We start from the raw sequence: 23,703 nt of genomic DNA, 5'->3' as shown, positions 1-23,703 counted from the left end.
GGTATCAATATATCCACTTTTTTCTCAACTAGTTTTAGTGATCAAGTCTCATCTGTAGTGGAATTAACATGATTTTATGCATGCATACTCTTATCGTGATAGGAAACCAGCAGATGGAGATATGACATGCAATGTTTTTCAGTATATTTAATATTCATTTATTACGCAAAATAAGAAAAAAGCATGTTGGCTGATTCAGATATTTCATCTAATATCGGCTGCTACCAATGACAGGCCCATATTATTGTGCATGCCTTATTGGGTTGCCTTTTTTTCCAATGCTGGAGATAAGAGTTTTAAGTTTTCATACCACTGTATACCTTGAAACCAGTGCATTGCTGCAACCCTACCACCATGACCGAAAAGACAAAAGAATGCAGAGACACTCAAACACTGCAAAACAACACTACAACCATGGTCACCTAGTGACAAAAATGTCATCAGATTTATGTGCCAGATGACCATGTTACAAACAGCTTTTCACTCAGCTGCCGCCTGATGGAAAACACATTTTTTTATCAGTTGTACCTGAAGATTAATGCTGATATTCTCGGTTTTGTGACCTCTAAGGAAGGACAAGCAGAAACCACACATCTACATTTCTCCTTCCAAAAACAAACTTTCCTCAGAGAAACAATTACATCATCGATAACTCACGCCCATTTCTTCTTTCCAGTACAAATCAAATTAATCCGAAGTTAATCAAACCTTCAGGCTGCCACTAAACAAACCAATTTAATCAGAAATCAAATCACATTCTGCTGAGACAACTCACTGCAGCAGATATCCATGCTAAAAGCTCAGCAGAGGTTGATCATTGTGTAGCTGCATTACATAATTGATCACTGACACTAAATGCCCCGTGCATGCAAACCTCCATTTTAAAAGGTCCATTTGTGATTGTAATGCACACTGTTGGAAAGTGGCCTGTGCACATGGACACACACATGCTCACGGGAGGATGAGGGACTGCCATCTGTGCTGAGTGCCATTAGCCGGAGAGCACCACAGCTGGGCCCATCCCTGTCACCCCTGCCCCCACACCGCTGACCCCCCTGAGGGCTTATGGAGGTTACTTAGAGGGGAATGGTTGGCGTTGTTTGACACGTCCAAGCCCATCCCGAGCGGGCATGCAGTATATGATGCGACCGCTCTACATGGCTGCGGGGCTGACAGCTGTCACACACACACAAACGCAGATACTGTAATGGGATACCATGTAGCTGGTCTGGCCACTCAAGTGAGACACCTTTGCTTTGGGTTTACAGATCCCAAAAGTGCTTTCAACTGTCCTGACTTCAAAACAACAAAAAAAATTATTGATATGTCTCATTAATGTGATGGTCTATTGCAGGAAAACCATTTCCATTTTCAATTTTTATTGTCATTTAACAATGACATCAGAGCTGAAGCATTCAGTGAACACTTAAACTGCAGTGACTATAATAGATGCAACAGTAGATTCAGCTTGGCATCCATGCCCCCCTTTTATCCTGCCTGTTCAAGGCTGGAATATCATACCGTTATTCTGCCTCGCTGTTCTGTATAAAAGGTTCAATCTTGGTATTGGGGGACAGAGCTGTCCCGCCTTTAAGCCACAAAAGGAGGTGGTAAAAGTGCTGAAACAGTGTCTGTGTATATGGGGCAGTATGGGACCATGCTCAGGTGTGACATTTTGACGGTGTGTTGTGTGTCAACCACTTGGGAAATTCATAAAGGGGCTAGTAGCAATTAGCAGCAAACTCAAGGAAGAACAACAGTGGCCGTAAATGCCCACAATTTGGGGAAATCAATGAAGTCAGGGTGCTTCTTTGAGCTCCCTGACTTCATTGATTCATTGATGTCATTCTCTCCCTTGAGGAGAGGACGACATGAACAATAACCATTGTTATTGTTTAGAAAGGGCTGAAAGGTCGTGTGTATGATGTGTTTAACATCACACCCTTCACAGCTTTTTTGCTTCCCTGATGTCAGCATGCTATCTAAAATCAAACACCTGAGAGGCATCATGCCGTTGTTGTTTGATTATGTATAAAATAATGCAAAGATGGCATAAAAAAGGGACTTCGTAGTGGCCCTATAGCAGGATCACTGCGTAAAAAGTGCATTAGAGTGCCTGGCGAGAAGAACAATTACAGAATTTGGTATTAATTTTGAGAAGACTCTTTCTGAATTAAACAATACATTTAATAGAGCTGCAACAAATAACTGATGAATCTATTAATCTGCAACAACTTCGATAATTAAGCAACTGTTTATATCAATTTTCAGTTCAGTTTTCAGCTTCTCATGAGTTTTTTTTTTTTGCTGCTTTTCCCTGTCTTACATTGTAATAAATTTAATCTCTCAAGGTTTTAATCTGCTGGTTGATCAAAGCAAGACATCACCTTGGACTCAAGGAAACTGATGGACATTTTCCACAGTTTTATGACGATGATTTTCATTGTGAAACAGCTTTATTCAGTGTTTTTGATTGTTTTTTATCACCTGGTTCATTTGGTTTGAAGAGAAAGGCATCTATGTGGATAATTTGGCTCCAGCCGAAAACCTCCTGAACAATAAGCACATAAGGAATCCGAACCGAGAGTTCATGCTTGAAACTTGGGAGTAGTTTCAGATGGTTGCAACCTGCAATCCTCACCGCAAGGTGCCAGTGAATCCTACACTGCTCCTTTAAAACAAGAAAGACTGGAATGGGCAGAGCTAAAATTGAACTGGATTGGATAGCAGAGGAGGTAGTAACAGTTCGGCACCAGCCAACATGTCTTTACCTGATTTTCAGTGCATGTAAACAGGTGTAACAAGCACCACGAGGAGCTCAATGCAGGTCTGACTCTCTGACTCAGAAGAAGCGAAACAGTAACAACAAGTGATTGACAAAGCTAACAAGCAAGATAATGCTGCTTCAGGCACATGAACAAAATGTTTCTCAATATAATCTCACAGCTAAGCACAGTTAAGTCCTTCTTGTAACAATTCAAGAAATATAAACAACTGAGATCTGTTTTCTGCCTCAGAGGGTTCGGCCAGAACATTCTCCAGCAGCACAGACTCAGTGTAGAGACAGCTCTGAAAAATAATATTTCATTTACACAACCAACACACACAGTCAACCAATCCACAAAACAAGCGTCGACAAAAGCTGCTACCAAGCTACAAAATTTTTAAAAATTGTAACATCAGTAGGGCGGCACCTAACAATTATTTTTTTAACAATTAATCTATTGATTATTTTTTAAATTCGTCTAACTATGATTTTTTTATTCCTCAATAAATATCGGGGCATTATTCCCCAACAAAAAATAGCCCAGTTCTAGCTGGTAATCTGTGTTTACAGTCTGAGATAAAGTCTCTCCAAAATAAAATGAATGCAAGAGCTTGTTCCATTTAAGTAAAAGGAATGTAGTGCGATCTACATTTAGCAATCCAACAGCAAAATAAATAAAACAACGTAAAATTCAAGTCACTTAACAAAATAGTTACTCTTTGTTACAGTAACAAAACTCAAATATAGCAGCCCAATAAAACAACTTACAGTAAAATGAATAACTTTTCTCTTTTTTATATACAAAGAGAGTATAAATGAGCCTTTATCGATGATGATAACAATTAATCAATGATCAATTAATTGGTCATTAAGAATTTAATCGGACATGTGAAATTGTCTGTATAATGTTACACAGATATAATATTTCAATCACTGAGGGAAGGACTTGTTGCAAGACTATTGTATTTAACTGAATTAGTTTTAGGTATATTTCCTTAATAAACTGGTAACTAAGTGTAAAGATTGTTCATATCATCAACTGCTAAATGATGGAGGTTCTTTCCCGAAACGTCCGTGAAAACAGTCTCATTATAGCCATAACAAAAATGTTGTCGCACATATAATTTTTTTAATTTAGTAGCCACTTCGGAGGCTTTCATCCGGTCCTCATTGATTTTAACATAATCTTTTAGTCGAACCCTTAAAGACATAATTGGACGAGACACTCCTCGGCTCAACAGCAGAAATAGGGAGAGGCAGACTGGCCACATGAAGGTGACTCCAAGCTGGGAGCGTTTCTGCTGAGGAGGCCATAAATCCCGTCAGCTTGCTGCGTTTACATTCTTAGCATTACTGTCACTAGTGGCAAGGCACTCAGGGATACAACAGAAAGAGCAGCTAACTTATTGTTGTCTAAACTCGACTGCGCACTTCATTCGTCGACACGATCAGCGCAACTTTGTTGCCATGCAGTCGCACGGACGATTTGAAAGCCTGGCACAGACGTCACCAGTGAGTCTGACAGGAAGAATACCTGAAATACATGCTTGCTACGTGAGTTTGCACTCGGTTATACAACTCTTTTTACAAAGAGCAATCCCCCATTGATGTAAGAGATTTGAACTAAGTCTCTGTAGCTTGATGAAGAGTTAATAACTTCTTATGGCTAAGACGGCCAATAGGGATTAAGCATTTTATAAGATTAGCAGCTATAGGTAATCAGTAAATCAGATGTGACTTGATTACTGATAAAGTCTGCAGGACAGCATAATGTTAACATGGCTGAGTGTGTCTACACAACATTAACCTTTAGTTATTTTTGGAGTGTAAGGTTATTGGGAAATAGCCTGCCTAGGGATAAATGCTTTCAGAATAAGGCAGCATTTAATGATTATCATAGCTTCCCAAAGTCCAAGTTGGCATATTTAAATTGGTTGTTTTTCAAACCCATGGTCCAAAACGTCCAAATTTACTTAAATATCACAGAAGATGGAGTAACAAGCAAATACTGCATTTTTACAAGCAGACTTAACTTTTTCACTTAAAAAAATCACTTAAACAATTAACTGATTCTAAAAATAGTTATTTTCTGTCAGTGGACTGATTGATAAATCTTCTTCTTGTTTGGTCCCCATGTTGTATTTTTTGGGGCCTATTCTTCCAAAGAAAAAGCAGTCGCAGCCTCAGTGGATGACATCATTTTTTCATCATTTCTAAATAAAATATCAGAGTAATATTTTTTGCACATACTGCACAAAACTGTGCAGCTTTTTTATTTTGAAACAGCTCTATTGTACAGATTTGTTACGTTATAGTACTTTTTAAAGAATCTTTGTCATTTTTCTATTGCAACTTCTCTATTTTATATTTATGCTCCTGGGTGTTGCACTACTATGCATTACTTTTATTCCTCTTAATATGTTTATTGTAGGCACCCAAAGAAGAAAGTAAATTACTTAAAAGAAAAAAAAACTACTTAATAAATCTTATTCTTATTCTGCAGTACTATTTAATCACCTTAGTTTAGTTTTTATGGACAAAACTATGAACAATAGGCCGTTGTTTGCTTTTATGTGAGCCTAATGTGTGATTGGGCATTTACATTATCAGTTCAGCTATTTTTCTCAATCTACTAATTCATGATTTGTTCCTAAAAATGTCTGAAATTAGACAAAAGACCTGCGGGCACATCATCAATAAGGTGCTTTTTTTTTTCTTTGCTGACTTTTCACAGACAAAAACAACAAAAAGAGGCTGAAACTGAACTTTTGCACGACCCCATTTTGAATCTGATGATCAGAGGAAGATTTACTGTGAGCTGATGGTATTATTTGTTGCTCATCAGGGATGACAGATGCAAATTAGCTGCCGGTTAACTGGTTAAAAAAAGGGATAGAGGGTGCTGTCGAAATGTTAAAACTATCTAAGACAAATGTTTTGGGCTTTGAAAATAAAGCTGATATGAACTGGCACGGTGGTTTATTCCTTTAAAGCTATATGTTTTGTACATAATTTAGGTTTTGCATATAGATCGATCTTCATCATAAACATTGAAGCATGTGAGCAGTATTTTTTTGTAAGGGACTGTTTGTTATTAATGAAAGAGGAGGGAAAGGTGAAAGATGGAGGAGGCATTTCAAATATTTTTTTAAAGACTGGGGACGGAGTTATGTTTTTTAAAACTTTGCTTAACGGAGGGACGTTCAACTTTTAACGGTTGTATTTTGTATTTATTTTAAATACCCTGTGAGCCCTAAAACCTGCAACTGGATTTAAAGTAGGCGTGGGCAGTATCGCAGTATTACAATATACAAAGGTATTTAGAAATCCTGAAGGTCTGTTTTTCAATACTGTCATAAATACAGGTGTTCCTCTTTCTACTGAACTCACTTTATGTAGTGCACAGCATGCACCGCCAGAGCCTAGTTTCTGGTTGCTACTGGTGGAACAGGCAACTGAGCTGAAAGACACCGTGACAACTAGTGATGGAGGAGAAGTTACAGGACTGTTAACAGACAGCGGCCAGCAACGCAGAGATAGACTGTGGGGAATAACCACATTTTAACATCTAACTTGGCGAATTAAGGATTTATTTTGACTAAACTGGAGCTGGTGATTGTTGGAATGGTGAACTTATTAACTAGATTACTAACAAGAGTAACCAAGACAGTTTGGGTGATTTTATTTTGTTTCTTTGAAATTTGAATTTAATTGAAGTATTTTATGATGGCTTAACAAGGCAATCCTCAGTCTTCACTGACCGAGAGAAAGTTTGATTCAAATGCTTTACAGTTGAATCTCTCTATTTAATAAAGAAAATAGCTATGAGAATATTTCTTTACTTAACATTTTGTAGGTTTCTATCACGTATTTATTAGTCTGAAAAGCTTAAAGTAAGTAGCACATAAGGGGTTACTGCAAATGCACGGTGATACCATTATATACTGTATACTCTGCTGAAATTTCAGGAAGATATAAAGGTATGAAATATTACACACTGCCCAAACCTAAAAGAACAAAAAGACATGTTTTCCCAAGAAAGCTCCAAAATCACTGCATTTATCATAACCAGAAACTGTGAAATGTGGTTATTTGTGGAGGAGGGAGGGTGATACATATATATATATATATATATATATATATATATATATATTTGTAGTTCTGGGGAGGGTCACACCCCTGCCACACCTCTAATCTGATAAAGTAACGTCCCTAAATGTGGGACAAAAAGACAAATACCTCAATATTTTAACACACTTATCAGCTTTAGGTAAATTTAGGCTGAGATCAAAAAGCTACACTCTCAATGAATGAAGTATAAAAGCCTGCAAACAAGGCCCACCATGTTTCTGCCTCCCAATGCTACTGCAACAACAGCTAACTGTGCATCTTAATTAAATTGTCTAGTCAGACTCCGGCCATTGCTTTCCTTGCTTAGAAGGATGTAAGGATGCTAAAAGAGGATCCAGACCGTGTCATCCTGCCCCTAACCACGCCTACCGCACTGCAGATCAAAAACACCCAAGTATGTCGTGTTAGCCGCCGACTATTTAACAAATTTAATCCATTAACTGTGCCCAAACGTTACCGTGTGTGTCAATGACTCAGCTCTGCCCTTCAATGATGCATCACACGGGGGGTTAAGGTTAGAAAAGCCACATATATTGTCTTATTTTCTCCCATTTGTCCACTTTCTGCCTCGAAAGTGGAGCACGCTAAGCTACTGTACCTCAGGCGGCTTGTTGCTTTGAAATATCCGACTTTTAGCTACAAAATAACGGCCGCCGCTGCAGCCCATTCAGCAAAAAACAACATGTCGCTACAATGTTACGCACCGAGAGGCTACAATGCAAAACAGCGTGATAAAAAGGGGCTATTAACAATGTTACTGCCACGGTTAGCCACTCCACTTTTCCGCTTCAGTGAATACAGCAGAAGTGGATTTTAATGTTAATTATCTGTCATCGGCCGCGGGTGTTGTGGTCAAACGACCCCGAATATGGCACAAAAAGAGGAAACAATACACAAAAGTGAACAAACCGGGAAGCGTGCATCTCTTGTAAGACAGGCACAGTGTAAGATTTCAGAAGAAAAACAGCAAAAGAAAGAGGTTATTACCAGGTAAACCGTCCCTCGTTCAGCTGGTTATGCGAGTTGCATTCGTAGTGGGCTTCTGTTTCCTGACAGCGGTGCTCCTCTGCTGCAGTTCCCCCTCTCCACCAGCCTATCACACTCCACTATGCAGCCCACAGAAGAATTGTGGGATATCAGGACAGCCGGGGCATTATTTTAGCAGCACACACATGCACACACACGCACGCACACACCCAGAGCATGGCAATTAATGGCACGAGGTTTGATTTACTAGGAAATGGTTGCGCGACTTAAATGCAGTTAAAAGTAACCGAATCAGAATTTAACAGAGTACATTTGATACTGTACACAAGTGCAGTTTTGAGATACTTGCTCTTTAACTGAGAAAATACCACTTATTCTCATTCACACTGCTATGCCCAGCCCACATGGTCTAGCAATACACCATTAGAGCTGAAACAATGAGCTGATTAATTAGTTGACAGAGGGAATACATGGCTTAGGGTTCAATGATTGATTAGATGTAATTTTTCAAGCCAAAAAGACAAATATTATCTGGTTCTAGCTTTTCAGTTCTAAGTTTTTGCCGCTTTTCCTTCTCTTGTGTAACAGAAAACTGAATATTTTTGGACATAGGTGTAGTTTTTGCTAAGAAAAGTAGAAGTAGTAATTTATAGTGTTGAGTACAGAATACTTTAAAAATGCCATCATTGACAATGTACTGACTGTTGGAAAAATATTTGCAGTTTTGGAATGTCACATAAGTACATTTATTCAAGTACAAGTATGAATAGAATGAGATTATTTTCTACATGTTTTTTTTGTTGTTTTGAGACCTATTTTTTTTTTTTTTTTAAGTTTTGCGTACAGTAATCTTATCTTTGGTATCATTTTTCCAACTATCGCCCAGTGACATAATACTAAATTGTCATGTTTTTCACCTGCAGATTGATTTGACGGTTGGTGGAACAAAATATGCAATCTGATAACTTGATGACATCCTCTTCGGATTTTTTTCATATTTTCTCTCATTTTATAAAACATAAATTTGCATAAGCCAGAACTATAATGTTGCATATACAATTTACGATTTAAAATAATTTTCACAATTACATTTTTAGATAGCCATTGTCTACAGCAAAAAAATAAAATTTTTGATTATCTGTTCACCTGAATACTGAATGTGAATGTGCAACTTTTTTTTTTTACTATACTACTTTTAATAGGGAAATATTTAACTTTTTTACCTTACTGCATTAATCTAAAAACTTTGTGGATTGAAAATTTTATAAACAAAAGCTTTGAAAAGCTACTAAAACGATGTACTGTTATAAATTAAGTTACTCTGCAGTATATAAAATAGTTTGAATGATTTTCCCATGAACAGCCACAATGTGAAAATGCTTTTTTAAAGACTTACTGTGTGCACCCATACTGGAGCACGTTATAATATTCTCCAAACTGAAAAACATAATCCAAGACATATTAAAACAAGCCAGTACAGGGAGCACATGAACACACACATCTGCTGCCCTCCTCTAGGTACACACATGTGGTTGTGCGCGCACAAATACAGACATAAAAGCAAGTTTTTAATTAGTGTCTGGGCTGTTCTCTCTGGGGATTTAAGGGTTTTGCCTCCCGCCTCCCAGTGGGAACTTGACCCAGCTCGGTCACCCATTTGACTTTTATTTCATCTAATTGCTTTCATGCTCAAGTAATATACCACATGCCAACACTTACGGCACACTATGCAAATATAAATACACACTTGTGCGCTTTACGGCTTCGGAGAATTTTCTGCAGCAGTCGTACGTGAAAATCCCTAAATAGTGACACATTATAGAGGGCATGTTTTGCAGATAGTAGAGGGTAAACGTAATAACACACACAGTGCATCTCTTGTGTACAGCAGCCAGACAGCTGGCTCCTCATTCAGCCGCTAGCTAATTGTGACACAGCTCATAAAACAAGCTCAGTGACAACAACAACAACGAGTAGTTTACATCGAGGACGTATAATTCACATTACAATCAGAGGAGATTGAGCACCAACTTTACAAGCAACCTTCAGTAAGGAGAGAGAGCTTTGGAGCTGCAGTGGCTTAACAATAGATGTAACACAATATTCCTGTAACCCTCGATGCTGGGAGGAGAAATAATAGCCGAGGAGGACTGTCAGGAGGATCGTTTTTTTTTTCACGGTGACACTGTAATAACTCATGGCAGTGGCTTTGCCGAGTCTAATGGGAAAGCTCCAGTAACCATAATAGGTCTAAGAATGTGTTTTTACTTTGGTGACAACATGAACAGAGGCAGCCTTACAAGTTCAGCGATCATTATTAAGCTGTTTGGACAATTTAATACTAATTTCACATGCTGTTATTCTACCATTTCTCCTCCAGTTCTTTCACTTCCGCCTTCATTCCTTGTTTTCGAAGCACACACACATTTCTGTAATGATAAACCTTGCTTAGAGCATCACCACAGCATGTCTCCCTGAGAATACACACTTAACATGAAGCAGGGACAACTAATTCGGATTTCTGTTCTCTGAGCAGCCAAACAATAGTTATCTACGTTTAGAGCAGGTGGAGTCTGGCACAGTGCGTTCATGACCAGACTGATCGCCTGAGACATTTCTCATCACGGCCGTCTGGCCAGTGGGTGGTGACCGTGCGCCTGTAATGCAGTGAGCAATCTTCAATTGGAAATGAAGGATTAGCTTGTCTCCAAAGTAAATATCAATGCTCACATACCAGCACTGTTAAAAAAAGCTCATTCGAATTGAGCTTTTTTATAGTAATTTTTCTTCCTTCTGCAGATATGAAGTCAGGAGAAAAACAGAAAACAAAAGTATAAGACACGAGGCAGCACATACTACCAGGCAGGCCTCTCTCACCATCCCAGTGTAATATGACACTCCGAGCACAAAAAGATAAGATAAAAGTTATTGATCCCCTGAGGGGAAATTCAGTTATTACAGCAGCACAAAGACAGCATCAGTACAGATGATTAGCGTAAGTATAAGAAGAAATATTAACAGGTGTATGCAAAAAATAAGAATGCATGCACCAGTTTGACTTTTCAAAAAAGGATTAAAAAAAACAGGTGTAAATCTTTTTAATGCATCAACAAATTGGTCAAAAATGGAATTAAAATTCAAGAATAAAGCAGTGGAACTCCACCAGAGCCCGATCCAGCTATTTGAGTCAGTATCAACCTGAGCTCTTATCAGTGCATCCCTAATACAATACAAACCAGGTTAAGAATAGAACAAAAATTTCAAAAAATAGAAAAACTACACAAGAACATATGGAGACAAAAATAGCCAGGTAAAGCAACAGTGGTATTATTTAAGTGACAATAGTGATTAATAGCAGCAGAGTCAGCAACTCTAAAATCTCTGTATTAAAGCATGATTAATTCATTTTTTAAATTCTTTTTAAATCAATGTAAACTATAAAACAGGGAGCACAATCAGGTCGTCTCCAGTGAAAACGTGTATCTGGTCACCAGATTTATTCCAATTTTATCGTTTACTGTAGTCTTTTTTTTTTTCAGTAAATATAATATGTTAATGATTACATGCGTCTTAGAAAAAGATCTCCACTGACCCCCTGCACCATCAATTGAAAAATGATCTACTGTAACAGGAAGTTTAGATTAAACAAAATCAATTCAATCTGAATTAATGCTTTAAGGAAACATAAGCAGTGAAAAGATCACTGAAAAATCATCTGACTCTCTTAGTTCCTACTGTCCATGCGTTATCACTGTGTGTATAGTGACTTACAGATAAGTGTGAGTACAAATCTATGATTCCTCGTCGCCGACAGCAGCCCTTGGTCAGCAGAATGATTAATACCACACAAGACAGACAACATGTGATCTCTGGACTCTATTTAGCTCATGTGGCTGCTTAACTCTTCACTTTTTTTCTGCTGCGTACAGGCACTTAGTTCCTGTGCAGCTCATCTGCTCTGACACCTGACCTTGAACTGAGGTAGCCTTGAATGATAGTGTCTTTAAGTATTAGCATAATTGGGCAACATGAGGTTTTCCTTCGCACGTAAAATTATGCAGTAATGCTGCCGCTGTCTCTTTCATTTTTACATGATTCAGAATTTACAGGAGGGAAGTTGCGTTACATTGACCTCCTGCTTACGCAGCAGTTTGACATGTCGTGATTTATGCTGGATTCAACAAGTCTATAAAATCAATTCTGAATTGAGGAGCTTCTTTAAAAGGTAGTTCTGCAAGGCCATACTTTTGAAAAAAAAAAAAAAAACATCAAAACTAAATCACTAAATCAGCAAATCCTGGTGTGTGTGAATGCATGAATAAAAAAAAATCAGTAACCTTATGAACCTTCATTACAGAAATCCAATTTCCAGTACTGTGGTCCTAACAAGCAAGCTGGCACTCCATCCATACACAGTTATATTGAAGCATGTCCTCAACAATACATGACAAATCACCTATGTGATCTAATTTAGAAAAGCAAAAACAAGTCCAGGCCAGCATTCCCTGCCATCCCCGAGGTCTGGACGAAAATTATTGCTGGACTTAACAGTTCTCTTTTCAAAAAAAGAGAACTACATTTCAATTTTGTCTTTGGAGAAGCACAGAGAGATGCCACAATCAGCAGAGGCGATCCTAGACTCTGGGGGGGCAGACAGCGAAACACCCCAACGAAACACCACAAACCATAAAGAAAGATGCAGAATCACACTGTTAATTTACGTAATTTACTGAAGTCCTGAAAGCTCATTTCCCTTCAGCTCAGTGTGGGAGTCTGTAACTGTAGCCCATGGTGTTTCTCCACCCTGCTCAGAGGAGAGGAGAGCGGGCAGCGCTTACTTCAACCTCACTCAGTACAATCAAAGCCAAGAAAGCAAATAGCCAACTTGGCATATGCATTAACGAATTAAGATTCGCTAACTCAAAGAAGTGGCTGAGACAAAGGAGGAGAAAAGCGGCCGTAAATGTCTGCAAATTGTAAAAGAATAGAATATGGCAACATTGTGAATGTCTTTATTGTCATTGTACAAAGAAATTGAATCCTTACAGGGCAATGAGATTTGGGAGCTCCTTAACCTCCGATCAGAGGACAATATCAGTCCATATATAAATATATCATTATACATCAATCAGTGTTATAAAGTTCAATATATATAGATTATTGGCCGTTACTGTGGATTTTTTTTCCGTATATGCATGCATTATTAGGCATGAAGGCTCTTCGGTGATCATGGTAATTGCTGTTTTCTTATTGGCCGCTGAACTCAGTGAACTCAGGGTGAATTTGCTCCAGCTCTGCTTTCTTCTTCACCACTAACTAACGAAAGCTACTATCCCCTGCTGTCCGGCTCTACTCAGCTGTAAACGCCTTCACTCCCAAAGGGCTGCAGGTCAGCAAGCATACACGCAAAATCAGAGTCTGATTTTGACACCCCGAACTAGGCCAAAGCTCCCATCGACCCCCTATCTTGAGCACACTCTCATCACACCACACCCTCCTATTAGAAAAGTCAGTCTTTTTAACTCCGGCTCCCTTTCATGTGAAGCCAAGGGTACATACTGCGGATTATTGTGAAAAGGGATTATTACTGAAGCTGAGGAGCACTCCCTCCTTGTTTTTTTGCATGTAGGAAGCAAATCTTATCTCGAGCAATCATAAATGCTGTGTGTATTTTTAACCTTTGGAAAGCAGTAGGCTAATGATTGTGCCTGTCAAGTGATTGCAGACCAGGCTTTTTGGAGAAAGGGAGGGGCAGCACACGTGTAGAGTGTGTGTGGTTTTGAAGAAGTGGCAGTATTTAGAGTCATTCGTCCCTTTCAGAGCTTTCTATGGTCATCAGTATTTCAGCTTAAGAGAGCAATCTAAAAAGGCTGATGTTTAAGCAGCAGTGTGTGCAGTGGTTCAGGTAGTAACATCACTAATTTCACTTTTTATTTTATTTTGTTTTTGTCATGCAGGTATTATGTTTAATATCTATACGTAAGCATCATAAAATTTGAACCTTTTCCCCCAATATTAGCCAATTGCAGACACACTATATTGTGTATACGTTGGCCAATAAGATACAAGGACATGCTGGGACTATAGATGTAACTATAGATGTCCCCTGCAAACAATGGTAGGTAGGAACTGTAGTTACTCTCAACTGAGTCAAGGGGACATAAAATAGCAACTCAAAAGCAGGTCGGAAAATATCATATTTATTATATAAATAAAATAGTTTAGGTGCTATTAATGATGAATAATTAATGAATATTTGTTGTATGTAATGCAAATAAATTCTGTAATTCCAAAATAAGATGTGTAATTATTCCTGCCTAAATATCTTTCCACAGTGTTCTGTAGCACATAAATGACTAAATTAATTAAAATAACCCAAAAACATAATTAGTACACTAACTCAGGTTACATTGGCATTAATTACAGTGCCCTGCGCTATTTAATAATCAATCAAATAATACTTTTTTTTTAAATAACAGAAATAAAAAACTAGATTTAATGTGTGTTAGCTTTAAAAGATTTACATCTTGGTCACATAAAGAAAAAAACAAATACATCCGAATCATGTTTGTTTATGTTATTTGTCTGTGCAAATAAAAAAAATAAAATAAATAAATCGGTATCTCCAAAATAAATGGCCTAAAAAATATGGAATCGGTGAATGGTGATCGCAAAGAAATTACTTTTCAAGCTTTTCTCCTATGCACTAAAAAACAATCAACACACACACACACACACACACACACACACATGTATATATATACATATATATATATATATATATATATATAGAGAGAGAGAGAGAGAGAGAGAGAGAGAGAGAGAAAGAGAGAGAGAGAGCGAGTGTATCTGTCAGGCTAAAATTAAAATACTTCTGTTTTCTGTGTTTACTTAGACAATAAATCAAAACAAGAAAAAGATGTGAGACACATGCTAGTTTGGATAAACTTGAGAGAAAACAAAGGAAGTTCATTGCCTGAATCTTCATAGAAAATCAGTAAATTGGAACCAGTGAACAGAGTTTTTGGCAGAAAACAAAAGTTCATTTACAAAAGCACATTTGCAGATGACTTCAAAGAGTGTGAAGCTGACCGCTATTCTCCACTATAAATACCCTGCGACTGTCAGGGTGCCATCCCAGGAGCTGCAGCTTTATAAGGCAAAGACAACGCCGCGCTGCTCTCAAGTGATCAGGCAACGCTGACAGATAACAAAACTCCCAACAAGCTTATCTCCACTCAACAAGATTGAGTCATACGTGTTATCTCTGCCAGCTCCTGAAGGCTTTGGTGACCGTAAGCAGCACTGCACTCACGTGTCGAGTTCATCTCACTTCAACCGACTGTGAACGACGGCACACCCGAGGGCGAGAAATCTGTGCTGATGACTTCATTTGCATTTACACTTTAGGCTGACGCTCCTCATGTTAGAGTATAAATAACACGTCAGCAGGTAGATGTTCGGTGTCTTACACAGTGACACTGGTTGATGTGAACTTTCAAATTCATGGCGGTCTGAGCTGAGCTGACCGTGAGAGTCACAATAAACATTTTTTTCTTCTATTATAATTCAATTCCATTTTAAATTCAAGTCAAATCAAAAAGTCCCTTTAGGGCTGCAACTATCTTTTTTTTTAACATTGATGAATTTGCTGATAATTTTTTTCAATTACTTGCCTAGTCTAGAAAATGTTTTTTTTAAAAAAAAAAAAAAAAAAAAAAGAAAGAAAAAGAAGTACACATTATGGTTTCTCAGGGTCTTTCCATGTCTTGTTTTGTTCAGCCAACACTCCAAAACCCAAAGATATTCAGTCTACAATGAGTATGTTTATATGCACAAAATATTCTAGTGTTCGTCCTTATTTTGAAAAAGACAATATTTCTACTACGCTGTTTACATGGCTATTAAAAATGAATATTGTAATACCTAATACGCATACTCTGAATGTGGTGTATACACGTCAAAAGAATGCTTTTAATTCCTAAAAATATCAGCATATCCCACATGTCTAAATCAGAAAAGGCTTAATTTGGAAAATGGTCTGATTCTGAATATACAAACATAATATTCTGTTTACATGACCTACATCAAATTCACAAAGTTGTAATATTCTGGATTATAGAGGAATACATGTGTTCGTGTAAACAGCATGATTTCCTACAAATTCATTAATTTGTGACAGCCCGCCACAATCAAATCATCAGCAGCCGCGAATTAATGTTTTTAGAGCTGGGCCATCATTAGGAGTGCTGTTAGACGCCATAAACCGTTCAGTTATGTATCACATCCCACTCTCGGAGCTCATAGTGTACTCTTGGCACAGACGGAGTAGCAAAGCAACAGACGCAGTTAAAGTGAAACTTAACCAAATGCGTGGGGGCTAAAATTTTGCTTTCCCTCACCTCTACAGCAGCTGATTGACTGATCAATTATCCATCCAGCATGTTAAACTCCAGAAACCGCTGCTGAGGGATAAAAGGTCTCATGTTCTGCCTGTGCTGCGTTAATGGACCCACAAAAACATGTGAATTAGGAGAGGGGATACAGAGTGTTACAAAGGACACACACGTCCGCAAAAAAAAAAAAAAGGAAAGTTTGCAAATGTTAAAACGTCTCTGGTTCCAGCTTCTTAAATTTGACTATTAGATGCTTTTTATTCATGTTAATAACTGAATATTTTTAAGATTTGGGACTGTAGGTTGAATGACATGACAAATTTGAAAATTTGAACTTGGTCTTGGGTAAAATTGTGAGATTTTCAATTAAAAAATAATAGATAAATCGAGAAAATAATTCTCTGATTAATTGATAACAAAATAATTGTTACTTACGCCTGTAATTGAGTTGAAATATTGTTTACCTAAGAGTATAAATGTACACAAAAAAGTACACTTAGAAAATAGATTTGAGTTGTCAGAAAATGTGACTATGTTCACTTTTATTTTTTAGGCAGGTTATATTCTATGAACAATTAGCTACAAAAATGTAAAAAAGAAAATTTTATTCCACTAGAAGCTCAGTAATCAACCCGCCATCCTGATCATACAGCGTGTGCATCGTGTGAAGGCTGTGGGTGTAAAAACTCAATTCTTGGCTCAGCACTTTTATTCCAAAGAACGTCTACAGACGTTACTTTACTCCAACCTTTGCATATCTTATCACTGCGTCGTGATAATGCCAGAGATTTGCAGACTATTTCTTTTAACCTTCAGCCTCTGATTCTGACTCACACACGGGCCCTTCCACATCCTTCATTTTTTAAGACATAGCACAATGAGTCATAGCACCGAAGAGCATCAGGTAAAATAATGTCCTCTCCTCCAGTACAATGCCAGCTCTATTGATCATGTCCTCATCTGATGGTTGTATTGATTTAAATTCACAAGATAAATAGGCAGAGACGGTCTGTATCACCGGCTACGCTACATTAAAACAACAGCACCAAATCTGCCCTGTAGAGAGGTGTCTGCAGCAGAAGGAATAAATATGAACATGAGTTAATGACCCTGAGCCACATAAAGACGATTTAATCCTGTTATGTCATCGTGACACCAGACTGTAAGAAGTGAAATAACACTGAAAAAAAAGAGAATCATTCCTTGATTCTTGGGAAAGCTCACTGAGGTAAAATACTGCCCTTTTAACCGCAGAGCCTAAACAACATCTTCAGACGTTTTACCTGAAGAAACATAAAGTTTTGGTACATCTGCTGCATTCCAGTAAAAGTCAGAGTTTGGAAATTCCCCTCTGCTCGCCCATAATTACAACCTTCCTGTGCTACAGTGGCCGGACTTGGAAAAACCAGTCAAAAAACATGGTCACCCACACAATTTAAATACACTTTCCCTTAGTTACAGCTGGTATCACGTAATTTACAGTATGACAGTATTTACTCTCTAATATGTGAGTGCAACTTTCCATTTTGAATTTACAACCATTTCCTTTTTCCTCTTTCTGCGTTCTTCTCGGCTGGAAAACATGATGTCACATACTTCCTCCAATCAGGATTCAGCAGCATTTAAATATGATGACAGCTGGTGGGTTATTTGGTGACTGTCGAGGGTCAAACTTTTCTTAAGTAATACGTAAGGATGTTATTTTGTATGAGACGACAATGTGAGAACATTGTGAGAGGGGTCGCTCGTAATGACGAATCCACAAAGAATTATCACTTGAATCTGCAGCTTCCGCTTCATTGTGAGTTTCAGCTCCGTGATTAACTGTCTGCCTCGACTCTTGACGCTGTCGGAGTTGTTTTTGGCCACAGCAGGCTGCTGTTATCAGAGAAAACACTCGCCAGCTGGCACCAGATGTCAATATGATGTTAGAAAGATGTTGGACAGATGTTAAATTAGGGTTTGGCAATATATCAGTGTTATATCGGTATCATGATATGAGACTATATATGGGGTTGTAGATTTTGGATATCATAATATCTTAATTGTTGTCTTTTCCTGTTTTTAAATGCTGCACAACAGTGAAGTGATGTCAAAGACTACGACGACAGCCAACCTGCAGGTTCGTTCTGCACCTGCATGAGAGGAAATAACTTTTCACGCCAGCAGACGGCGGTCCTCTGTAAATGTCAATCAAAAAGGGAAACCAGAAGACTGCTGCGACGGTAGTTACTCAGTTAGCACATTACCCACACAATCCAAGGTTCGAAGAAAAAACAGATTTACCGTGCCCCACTGAACGACAGCATAAATCAGCAGAAAAAAACACGCTAAAAAGCTCAGTGGCTAAAGAAAACAACATTACGTGACATAACAAATATGTTTAAATCTTACTCCTGTTTGACTTCAGTTCTTTGTTTAGTTTCTGAACTTCCGTTTCTGTTTTTGTGCGTTGAGCTGAACGGCCAATCAGAGTGATAGTATTCATCGATGGGCTCTGCGGTCTCTGACACTAATTCAACATGCTGATTAGCATGAAAAAAGACAAAAAAGAAGCGACTAAGGCTGATGAGGGCCAACAGTGTGGGACACACTGCAGCAACTGGGGTGTCTGACACTGAATCTGATGTCCCAAACAAACAAAATTCAGACAAACAAAAACAAAATTCAACCAAATATCAAGTACAGCGCATTAGTGGCCAGCAGGGACTGTTCATTACCTGCTGAGCACCAAACCGCAGGGAGACAAAGTTAATATAAAAAGCTGGTGAACACAGTGGAGCTTTCAGCAGCTACAGAGACGGCAGTTGGTGGAGACCAAAACAAAGTTAAAATGGAGCAAATATTGAGCTTACATTCATCAGGTGGACACAAACGCGACTCAAGATTAATAACGAAGTTGCTCTGTAACAGCTGGATGTGTAAATAAACCACGTTTGCTAACAAGTTAAACTTGTTTCACTGCTACCAAGAGGCCAAACGCGTTTTTTTTAAGAGATTTTAATTGTTGCCCACTTTTCAAGTTGTCATTGTTGGGGAAATCAAACTTTTCTGACTTATCTCTAGAACACAGACGTAAGAGCCACTTAATCACATGTTGGTGTATGACACATAAAGGTTTATTCAAGTTTTTACAACAGTTTCTGTATATTTTGAATTACTTATTATATTATTTGCTAGAATGCAGGCTAAGTTACGTACTACAGCGATGGTGCCGTAAGATAGTTCAGTGCGTGTGAGGAAAGGATGAAGTTATTCTAGCAGATGACGGGAAGTCTGCGTAGGTGTGGATTGATGGAAGTTTTTGGCCGTGCTTTATCGTGTAGGAACGTGTTTTACTGTTTTATGTGAGATAGGAATAGGACATCGAGTCGGTAGTGGACCCGATGAGATTTGATTATGAAAGGACTTTGCATCCTGTATTTTTCTGTATTCCAAAATTAACCTTGGTTATTTATTTTTTCCTGCCTCACGAGTATTTGGATTATACAGTACAGAGCTGGAAATCATGTCAAAACCAAGACACCTCGCAGACTAAGTGGACGAGGAACTATGTTATACTGAAACAGCCACCACACAGCACATGAGCTTCTGGCTTTGTGACAGTTTTTACTATATTGAAGTACAATTTCCAGAAGCAACCAAAAACCTTCCTCTCTGGGAATCCACGTTCATTTATTATTAATCTTTTTGCTCCTGATCCCACCTTATGCAGACAATGCAAATTACATGAGATCAATATGGAGGGAAACATCGCATCCCCTGCCTATATATGTATATGGCACGACAAACAGCAAGTACACTTTGCTCACTCAGGCCTCTTAAAGACAGCGCAGTCAGTCATTGTGACATCAAATTACCAGCTCAGCAAATGCTTCCATTCACAAACACCTTGTGGAGAAACGTGCAGGACTACGTGATACCACCAGCCAATGAACATGACAAGTCCCACGGACTTTGCCCGGCCTTATCTCGCTGATCCTGTACATTCACCTTCATCTTTCCACCTCATAAACCTGTTCAAACTACTGAGCTGTAGGAACGACCATGTGGCCCAATAAAAAGCAACAGTCCATCTTAAAAATATAAAATACGACTTCATTGCAGCCATATGGACCTTAGGATATTACACAACTACAAAAAATGACCACGCCATGAAATTTTAATACCTCTTTTAGCGCATATGTACAGTTAAGAGTCCATGAAAGGGAGTATTAAAACAAAGAGCTCTCCTTTCATGGATTCATGCACCATTTCTATTTTGGGGAGAATATAAGCGGAAACACATGCTGTGATGACTTCCCATTTCCGCACTGTCTGCCTGTGCCCAGCTAGCTTTTGATCAGGTGTGTGTGTGTGTGTGTGTGTGTGTGTGTGTGTGTGTGTGTGTGTGTGTGTGTGTGTGTGTGTGTGGCTGCGTGCTCAGCAAAAAAGGGAAGAAATTAGTTAAGAAACTGCCCGAGAAAAACGCTGATACAGACCTCGCAGACATGTCAGCATGACAGAACGCAATCAGCAGGCTGGAATGGCCTCAGACCAAACGTCACAAAGGAATTTGAATGGTTAAGGTTTTTTAATAGTAACTTTTTTACAGCCCAGGATTGCTAGGGACTGTTTGTTATTTATAAAGGGGGTACTTCAGATAATTTTTAAAAGCATTGAGGAGGACATTATATTTTTATTTGGCTTACAGGACAGACATTTAACTTTTAATGGTCATGTTCTGTGTTTATTTTCAGGGTTCCCACACATTGTCACTGACAACATTTTAAAACTTTTCCATAACTTTTCAAGGACCCATAGTATTTTTTTTTTCTTGCCACACTTGACCTAGCATTTTTTCAAACATATTATCAACTGGCTGGCATACATGAAGAGAGAAGGGGAACATGGGTAGAAAATGAAGAAACATTCTCGATGGCAAACAACAACACGTTGTCACGCTTTTAGCGTTTTTATTAGAGCTACGTTACATTAACAGCTACAGAAAATGCTGCGGTTATGTTAGATTAAGTGGATCGTTATCCACAGACGATAACTGAAGCAGGTTAGTTACAAACAACAAAATTCAATGACTTTTCCAAAACTTTCAATGACTTCACAAATTCCTTGACTTTTTCAGGCCTAGAAAATGGGTTGTGTAATACTATGATTTTTTTTTTTAGGTTTTCCATGACCGTGGGCACCCTGTATTTTCAGCATTTAGAACTCCAGAACCCCCAATTGGGTTTTAAAGGTATGTTTTCTTTAACAATCTCAACATTTTTCATAGCCAGAAAGCGGGAATATGATTGTTTTTCATGGTGGTAGGGCCGTGCACCCCCACCCACCCACCAATGGAGTAAAGTACAGTCCCTTAAAGTTTAAGAGACACAAAACTACCACAAAGAGATGCTATATGACCAAAATAAGACACAAAAAGACCGGAAAGGGATTGAAAGGAACTGCATAAGCCCACAAAGAGACACACAATGACTACAAAGAGACACAGTAAGTCCAGAAAGAGATGCAAAAGAGATGCAAAGAGGTTTAAAAGAACCACAAGGAGACAAAAAAGGACCAGAATGAGATACAAAGAAACTACAAAGAGACGTAAAATGACCACAAATCGATGCAAAAAGACCAGAAAGAAATGCAGAAGAAGTGCAAAGAGACACAAAGAGACACAAAAACACCAGCAAGAGATGCTAATGAACTGTGAAGAGACACAAAAAAACTACAAAGAGATGCAAAGGAACTGCAAAGTCAAAGAAAATTATCACAAAGTTATTAAATGACCAAAAACAGACCCAAAAATTACCTGACACAAAACCACAAAAAGATGCATGAAAACTACAAAAAAGAGACGCAAAACCAACATAAAGTCTGTTTTTCCAGCTCCTACAGGTGGTGGGGCCTTTTGTATATCTGTGCCCCAGGGGCCCATTGTCTGATTATCCGCCCATGAAAAGCATTATAATTTTGTAAACAGTACACTGTACTGCTCTTTTATAAACACTGCAACTTTAACTTTAACTTGTACTGCAGCTTTGACTTCTGCACAATTGTGCAAGTCCTCTGTTGCAGCTTTTGTGCATACATTTTGTGTACTTTACATTCTGTTTTTCGTTTCATATTTTTACATCACTTCTATATCTTATCTAATATCTTATTCTATTTAAAGTTACTATTCTATCTATTACTTCCTCTTTGTTTATTGTTTTGCACCAAAACACCAAGTCAAATTCCTAGTATGTGTAAAATGCACTTGGCGGGTCTATTAACCCTTAACTATTAAATGACACTCTGGCTTTCTGTTTGACCCTTTAACTTTCATTAAAGCAGCTAAAACTGTCGGACTTGTCTTTATCCACAGTGTATGAACTGCCTGAGTTGTTTTTATGTGTCATACTTCCCGTTTTTGTGAATAAACGCTTGTACTCACCATTTCACATTCCAGGGAGAGCAGCAGGTCACAGCGTCGGTAAACCCCGGTGTTTGAAACAGAAAGAAAAAATAGAGATTTACTGAGTGGAAATACACGTGTCCGGCTCAGGAGAGCACCCTTCAAACAGAGATAACAGCTGCAAAACGGGAGTCAAACTCGCCCAAATTATGCAAAAGTCAGTTCATTCAGCGCCCAGTGCGCGCATTGGTTTGTGGTGAGCGGCGCATAAACAACTTTAAAAAGTTTACCTGAGAGTTTGAGAGAAGAACAAACTCCCTGAGCAGCAGCTGACAGCAGCGTGTGTCACCGCAGACCAGGAATCCCGACACGGGGCTCGTCCGGGTGGAAAGGACCAGACACCTGTAAGCGCCTGCTTTGGCAAACCTTCCCAGAGACGGTACCGAGTTAGCCCCGCCCCTCCTGACTCCAAAAAAACCGCCCCCCCCAGTGCTGGTAAACGGGCACGCCCACGGTGTTGACGCAGCAGCAGCGTGCAGCGCCACCTGCTGGATCCTGCAGGACGAGGATCAGCTGCGAGTCACATGACCACTAGATGGCCTCGTTAGGCTGAGCTGCTTTTGCATGCTCCATGATAAAATCTGCACTCCAAAAAACTGAAAAATGACTCTGAACTTGTAGGTAATGTTGACGCTGAGAACAATAGTCCACAGGACATATTTCATTGCAGGCCAAAAATCAGAATTACAGCTGAACAACAATTTCAAAATTATAGGCTATTAAAAAAATAAAATAAAATAATAAATGACCAAAAATAAATAAATAAAATAATTAATAAGTTCATTTAGTTCATTTTACTGACACCATGAGCAACAAAGAAGACAGTATTAGAGAGTTTAGTTAGAAGAAGAAGACTTATTTTTTTAAGCAAAGGAAAAATGTCCGGTGAACGATTGTCATAATGATATTTTTAAAATTATTTTATAGATTTTTTTTCAGGTCATTTATGTTGTTTATTTGTTTTTTCTTTTTTTGGG

The 23,703-nt window shown here is 38.5% G+C and overlaps 1 protein-coding gene across 15 annotated transcripts in view; it reads right to left on the bottom strand.

Annotated features, from left to right (window-relative positions):
* Positions 1-23,116, bottom strand: part of LOC121951239 (band 4.1-like protein 3) — a 72,995-nt gene extending 49,879 nt beyond the window's left edge. For 4 of the 15 annotated variants that reach the window (XM_088085815.1, XM_088085813.1, XM_088085812.1 and 1 more), the window contains exon 1: positions 7,886-8,036. The gene's annotated coding sequence lies outside the window, so the exon portion shown is untranslated. Of the gene's footprint in view, positions 1-7,885; positions 8,042-22,705; positions 22,868-22,956 lie in introns of those variants that run through there. The other 11 variants (XM_088085816.1, XM_088085811.1, XM_088085817.1 and 8 more) reach the window with 9 other exon arrangements.
* Between the last annotated feature and the right edge of the window lie 587 nt (positions 23,117-23,703).

This window comes from Plectropomus leopardus, chromosome 12 (genome assembly GCF_026936395.1).
Source record: "Plectropomus leopardus strain MGB_pleo_1.0 chromosome 12, ASM2693639v1, whole genome shotgun sequence".
In the NCBI taxonomy this organism is placed as follows: Eukaryota; Metazoa; Chordata; class Actinopteri; order Perciformes; family Serranidae; genus Plectropomus; species Plectropomus leopardus.
The sequence above is the reverse complement of the archived record's forward strand: the minus strand, read 5'-3'. Positions and strand labels throughout refer to the sequence as shown.